The sequence below is a fragment of the Embiotoca jacksoni genome, unplaced genomic scaffold (genome assembly GCF_022577435.1).
Source record: "Embiotoca jacksoni isolate LCO1_2020_lvr unplaced genomic scaffold, fEmbJac1.0.p SCAF_77, whole genome shotgun sequence".
NCBI lineage: Eukaryota > Metazoa > Chordata > Actinopteri > Embiotocidae > Embiotoca > Embiotoca jacksoni.
Window position 1 is genome coordinate 305,001 of NW_027185433.1, and position 7,500 is coordinate 312,500.

At 46.6% G+C, this 7,500-nt stretch overlaps 1 protein-coding gene across 7 annotated transcripts in view; it reads left to right on the forward strand.

Annotated features, from left to right (window-relative positions):
* sulf2b (sulfatase 2b) overlaps positions 1 to 7,500 on the forward strand; it is a 37,564-nt gene that overhangs the window by 17,533 nt on the left and 12,531 nt on the right. For 6 of the 7 annotated variants that reach the window (XM_069177769.1, XM_069177765.1, XM_069177767.1 and 3 more), the window contains exon 4: positions 2,705 to 2,749. The gene's annotated coding sequence lies outside the window, so the exon portion shown is untranslated. Of the gene's footprint in view, positions 1 to 2,704; positions 2,750 to 6,928; positions 7,254 to 7,500 lie in introns of those variants that run through there. The other variant, XM_069177764.1, reaches the window with a different exon arrangement.

The following is a 7,500-nucleotide window of genomic DNA, read 5'->3' on the forward strand; positions in this document are numbered from 1 at the left end:
CCCGTACGGGTATCAGCTGATTGACGCTAAAACGACTGGACGCTCTTTACTGTCCACTCCGTTGATTGGACTGAAACTGATGCGGTGTGATTCCGATCGGACGGAAAAATATACCATCAAGGTTAGAAGCTCATAAACTGGAAGCTGTTCAATATTAAACAGTCGATTCATAAATCAAACCGGCTGTCAGCTGAGCATCATGGGAAAAAGAAAACGCAGCAGTTTATATACAGTGTGTGTGTGTCTATAGGAACATACAGTACAGTGTGTGTGTGTGTGTGTGTGTGTGTGTATATATATGCAGTATTGTGTGTGTGTGTGTGTGTGTGTGTCCAGTGGTCAGCTCCCAGCAGAGTCTCCTGCTCTCCATCAGTCTATTTCTGTCTCTTGAGTGGGCAGGATGGATGGATCGCCCGGAGGGACGGAGAGGAGGATGGAGAGGATGGAGAGGAGGAAGAGGAGGATGAGGAGGGAGGTGGAAACAGAGGAGGATAGAGAGGAGGAGGAGGAGGAGGAGGAAGAGGAGCGTATGCGGTGCGTGTTCTGATCGACCCGTGTCGCTCTCAGTGTCGAATCTGGTTTGTTTACAGCTCGTAATAAATTAATTGGAGATGACATCAGGGTGGTGGGGAGGGAGGTGGAGGGGGTAATTCTGTAATGGAGGCAGTAAACAGGCGGTGGATGGAGAGAGGAGGAGGAAGAAGAGGATGAGGAGGGGGGGGAACCTGCTGGATCAGTTTTATAGTTTCAGGATGTCCTGTGGTGAAATCTTTGGCCTGCGGTCCAAATGGAGGCGGAGCCACATCTGTCCTGATGTAGAGACAGGAAGTGTGAGCATCAGCTCGCGTGTACGTTCTCATCAGTTCAGACTGGAAGGATTCTGGTGGTTCTGATCAGTCCGGGTCAGTCCCGACCCATCCTGGTTCTGATGCACCCAAACTGGGAACTGACTCATCAGAGGACACCTGGACAGTGAGAGGACACAGAGAGACATTCATGGAAACACAGCAGGAGGAAATACACACACACACGATAATGATGCAGGTTGTAACCAAACAATGAACACACACACATGAACACACACACACACACACACACACACACACACACACACACACACACACACACAAACTCAAACACGGCGTGCAGCAGAGAAGAAGACACGCCCGGAGAGATTCTCCATTTCCTGTCAGCCTCACCAACTTCCTGTCACCATGTTGATTTACTGTTCCATTACTCTACCTGTGGAGCTGTGTGTGTGTGTGTGTGTGTGTGTGTGTGTGTGTGTGTGTGTGTGTGTGTGTGTGTGTGTGTGTCTGTCTGTCTGTCAGGTTTTGTTTCAGTGTGTCTCAGCTTCATGTGTGTGTGTGCCTGCATTGCTGGCAGACTGCCTCACGGTGGTAATTACTATACACACACGCACACTCACACACACACACACACACACACACACACACACACACACACACACACACACGCACGCACGCACGCATGCACGCACACACACACACACACTCCCTCAGGGTCTCAGGTGGAGGATGAGCAGCAGTTGTCTGGTGTCTCGGTGCCAACTGACCAACAACTCCCAGCAGGCTGCTGAGTGTGAATGTGTGTGTGTGTGTGTGTGTGTGTGTGTGTGTGTGTGTGTGTGTGTGTGTGTCTGTGTGTGTGTGTGTGTGTGTGTGTGTGTGTTGTGGTTCATTGTTCTGGCAGAAGGACTGAAAATAATTTTTGTGGCTCCAACCAACAATTATTTTCATCATTTCATGATAAATAAACAAAACTGGTGTCTTTAATTTGTTTTGTTTTTTAGATTAACTTTATTAAAAGATAAAAATGTCACTCTTAAGAAGAACAATATGAAAAATTACTAAATTAATTGTTAGATTAATTGTCTTTCAAACCACTAAAATAATAAATCTGTTAATTATTGCACTTTACTTTGATAGTGTTAAACGGGTGCTTCCTGTTTCCCTCACGCCTGATTAAACTGGAGGTCAAATCCTGTGTGCTGATTGGCTGATTTGTGATGTCTGTAATTTTTTGATCTGGACTTCACCGTCCGACTGACGGTGACCTTTAAGGAACTCATTGATTATTGTTTTTTTTTTGTGTCATGTGACCTTGTACCTTCTTATTTAAATTCCAATATTTAAATGCTAGCTGTAGCGCCACCTGGTGGTGGAACTCCCCGATATTTGGCAGGGCTACTCTGTGAACATATGTGCACCTGTGACTCAAATTTGGTGAAGATTGGATCAAATTTGAAGCGTAGTCAGTCAAAAATATAGTCATTTCTTTATTTATATGCTAGCTGTAGCGCCACCTGGTGGTGAATTTCCCTGATATTTGGCAGGGATACTTCGTGAACCTCCGTGCGCCTGTGACTCTAATCTGGTTGAAGCGAAGCGTTGCATTCTAGAGTTTCAGACTTTTATAATCGAACTCCGTCGACTGAACACGTAAACAACGAAAAACAACCTTTTACTGTGTATCTGACCTGCGTCGGGGTTTTTCATGGAGTCTCTGGTTCTTCGATTTTAGTTGCCGTTATTTCTCGATGAGATGCCTCAGCTGTTCACATCTTCCTGCTGCGATGCACTCTGCTGCCTGTAGGGGGCGCCAGCAGGACTCGCACACCGTTTAACTGACCCTGCTGCGACTGTTTGTGGTTTTTAATCCGATGGGTGTTTGTTTGTTTCAGGTCCCTGCTGAGACGGACACTGATCAACGCACCTGTCTGCACAAGGTAACACACACACACACACACACACACACACACACACACACACACACACACACATTTACATTTAACACAACTGATATGACCCTGAATCCTAGAACAAGTCCCAAAGTGAGAACCAAAAATGTCCTCACAAAGACAGACGTATAAGAACACACACACACACACACACACACACACACACACACACACACACACACACACACACACACACACACACAGGACCAATTAGCCGGTGTGTGTGTGTGTGATGGATTTGTCGGTCGTTGCCTCCTGCAGTCGTGCCGCTGCGACAGGTTAGAGACTGAATCCATCACGGAAACACACGGACCGCTGAGGTGTGAGCGCCTCCTCTGTAACCATGGTAACATCACTGCATCTCCTGTTGTGTTGTTGTTGGTGGTGGTGGTGGTGGTGAGTCTCGGGATGTTTCCGTTGCTTCGCAGATTTGAATGTTCATCCTTGTTTTCATGAGTCCGTCACAGCAGCCTGAGGTCAAAAGGTCGCGCAGCGCTGCAGCTAACACGCAAACTGATTAGTTCAGCCCGCTGCTGGCAACGAGGCTGCATGCACACACACACAAACACACACACACACACACACACACACACACACACTGCAAATGATGCCAGAGCCCCAGTCGGCTGCAGCATGCCGTGACTCTGTGGATCTTGTTTCTGAGGCGCCTCAATGGCTGCTGCTTGTTCTTGTTCTTGTTCTTCTTCTTCTTGTTTTTCTTGTTGTTGTTGTTCTTCTTCTTCTTTCTCCAAAACTTTATTGGTATAAACAGAGTAGAAAGGTTTCCTCTGCGACATTTTAGTCCAGTTTTCCTTCGTAACATTGTAATAGAGTTTTAATAAACTTGTCTGAGCTACTTTTCAACCTTCAGACTGCTGCTGTCCTGCGAATAAATACATCAAAACGTGGTGATTCTGATTCACACGTTATATTCGGTGGATGTAATGAACCGCTCGGCCTTCAGGGAACAGTGGTGCGACTGTTTGTGAAGTTCTTTCTTCACATGCCAGAGAGGATCATTTCTTGTAAGCGGGACAAGTTTACTGGAGGGAATGGGTACTGGTCCGATCACACCTCGGAGGGAGGGGGGGAGGGAGGAAGGGAAGGAGGAAGGAAGAAGGAAGGAAGGTAGGAAGGTAGGATGGATGTTGGATGGATGAACAGGTACATACTGTAGGTGGGTTTGTTGCGCTTTTGCCTGTTTCAGTCCCTCTTTCACTTTAACCCATAATGATCTGCATCATGCCTGCCTGGTTACCATGACGACAGCAGTCGAACAGAGTCGATAGAGAGGGAGAGAGAGGTTCTCTCAGCCAGTTGGACCGCTCTCTCTCTCTGTGTGTCCCTCGTTCACTTCTAAACTCTCCATCATCTGAGTCGCAGGACTGAATCTGAATCTGAGAGATCTGTTGTTGTTTGTCTCAAAGGAGTTCACACAACACACACACACACACACACACACACACACACACACACACACACACACACACACACACGCACAAAGGTTTGCACAGCTATCTTCACCGTGGACAGTCAGTGATCGTGATATTCGGGCACTGCATTAAAAACAGACACAATTCCGTAGTGGAAATCACTGCATGGGCTCAGGAACACGTCTAAAAACCATCGTCTGTGAACACAGTTCATTGCTGCGTCCACAAACGCAGGTTAAAAACTCTACAAAGAAGAAACCAGATATGAACATGATCCAGAAACCTTATCTGGGCCTGAGCTCATTTATGTGTGTGTCTGTGTTGTTGATGTCGTTACGTTTGTTGTGTTATTGTTGTTGTATTAGTGGATCTGTTGAAGGGTGGTTCAGAAGTCGTGTTCGAAGTTCTGATGTGTCGCACAGATTCACTGTAATGACACTAAATAACAGTTATTAGTTCATACGAGAGCTGCTGAGAGCTTTTACACACACACACACACACACACACACACACACACACACACACACACACACACACCGTCATGACTTTGATCAGTGTGTGTGTCAGAGGTGAGTGTTTAACGTGATCACAGCTTTCTAATGGAGGCAGTAATTACCTCACACACACACACACACACACACACACACACACACACACACACACACACACACACATCCACACACTCTCTCTTTGTCTCTGTGTCTGGGTCTGGTCATTCAGAGCTGTTAGTTGAGAGGAGTTCATTATTCGGATGTCTCTTCTCTTTCTGTCCTTCATCTGAACTTCGTCCTTTTCTATTCACGCGTCTCCTCCACGTCGTCTTCGCGTCTCCTTTATTTCTTTTTTTAGTTTGAAAACTCAAACATATTTCCACACCGACACACGTTTCTCGTCACACCGTGTTTGTATGTGATATTAAACTTGGGCACCGGGTGGCACCTGTTTTACGTAACTCGAAACTCTAAAGGTCCCTCTAGTGGCTGAAATGAGAATTACAAATAAAATACTGCTGATTGTTTACCTCGCTGATCTTAAAGGATAAGATACCTTGTGGAGACATGGTATCAAGGCCCCGCCTCCTGCCCCGCCCCTTCACACCCAGCTGAGAGCGCAACACAAAAAAATCTCATGAAGCAAATTAGCTCGACAGCTAGCAGTTATAAATTATGTTTGGGCAACGTAAAGGTTAAGGGGTGTGGCCTCAACATTTGGGCGGGGCCTAGATTCCATTGTCTCCTCCAAGCTCATCCAAATATGGTCACTTCCACCTCCAAAATAATAAAATGGCGACTTGAGATGTGCATTTAGAGCAAGAAATAAGTTTCTGAATTCACTTGTAACTATTTTAATAACTGATTATTTTTAACGTGTTTCTGTTCTTTGAACCGTGACGTCCAAATCTCTCAGACAATTTTTTATATTTTAACGATTATTTAAATATTCATAAATAAACAGTCGCTAACAAACCGACGGATGACGTCACGCTTGGTTAGCATCGAGCAGAGTTTCTCTTAAAGGGACGGTCCAACCTGAAATAGAGGAAAAAGTAGTTTTCTGGACTCAGTTTAACCTGCTGGGTTTAAATGTGAAACCAGCGGATGAACATGTTGTCGGAGGATGTTTCCGTCCTGCCGCTCTGCTCCTCCGGTTTACTCTCAGCTGGTTGGAGGACGGACGGACGGACGGACGGACGGTGGGAACGCTTCCGGTCCTCCGGAAACATCGGCCGGCTGAAAGAGGAAGAAGACGAGCTCTTAGTTTGGACGACATCGTCCTCATCAATAAAGCAGCTGCAGACAAGAGGCGTCGCTCTGCTGCCGCTTCGATGAATCATTCAGACGTGGACACATTAAAGCTGCAGGGTTTCAGCATCGGGACCCGTCGGTGTTCGTCAACATGTTCTGATCCGCGATCGCTTCCTTTGATCCGGTTATCGATAAGTTCCGTAGAGTTCTTTGTTCAGAGGAAAACATCGTCAGCGTTCCCTCTTCGTCTGCAGCAGCTTTTATATCGGTCAGCGGTTCGTAGTTCGTGTCGCCCGTCTGTTTCTGCCTCTTAGTTCTCAGTGGATTATTGATGAACTGATTTATTGATGAATTTATTTATTGATGAATTCGGTTCGTTTTAATGCTTTTGGATGAATCGTCTTCCGGAGATGTTTGGCGACTGCTCGGTAGCAGTTCGAAAGTTACGGAAACAAACGGGCGTCTCCAGTTTAACGTCTGCGGAGCGACGAGGTTTCTCCTTCAGACGGAGGACGCCGGCCCTTTAAGAAGTGAGGAGGTCGGGCCGCTGGACGGGCGCGTGGAACCTCCACAGTGGAGGCTGCAGGCACGAGTTCAGGTCTCAGGTGAACGTTTCACTTCGCAGTTTGTTAAATCAAGAAAACAATCAAAGAGGAACTTTTTTTTTAAGAATGTGTTTCATTTTGTGGCGGGAAGTTTACGACTCCTCCTTCTGGTTTCTCCTCCTTCTGGTTTCTCCTGCTTCTATCTCCTTTTAATACAACAGCTGAGGTTTGTTCAGAAATAAATACCTGTAATCTGTAACTGCTCAGATTTCAGGAGGATTAATGTCCGACAGAAAAGTAGAACGATGGAGGAGATGAAGAGATAAAAAGACGAGAGAGAGAGAGAGAGAGAGAGAGAGAGAGAGCAGAGAGGAGGAAAAAAAAAGATGAGGGAGGAGAGAGGAGGAGGAGGTGAGGAGGAGGAGGGTGAGGAAGAGGAGGTTGAAGAGCAGCAGCGGCTCAGCTGTTGTTCCAACAGCAGAGCGTGCGGTCGTCGAGGGCGGTGAGCTGTTGCCACGGGGATTATTGCCGTGTCTGCCGCCACGGCAACGGCCAACAGGACGGAAAAAGCCGGGGAGGCTGCGAGTTCGTCGGTTTGGAGCCCCGGAGCAAGGCAGCACGCGGGTCATGAGGAAGAGGAGGGACGGAGAGACGAAGAGCAGAAGGAGTTTAGACGTCTGAGAGGAAGTGAGAGAGGAAGAGGAAGAGGAAGAGGGAAGTCAGTCTGATCTGATCTCTGCATGTCGGCTTCATGTTGCCTTCACTGACAGTAAGTCTGCTTCTGATTTCATGTGTTCGGCTGGTTCTGATCCACTTCACAGAGAGACTCGGTCCGTCTGTCCGTCTGTCCCGTCAGCTGTCAAAACTGTTCAGGGTTTTAATTTTCAGGACGTTAATATTGTCGTACTTTTAGTTTTTAAAGATTCAGTTTGTTATCATGTGAAGATCCGGAATTTTTTTGTTTTCTCATTTAATCCAAAATATTGATTATCATTAGAATAATAACGTCAGCTGAG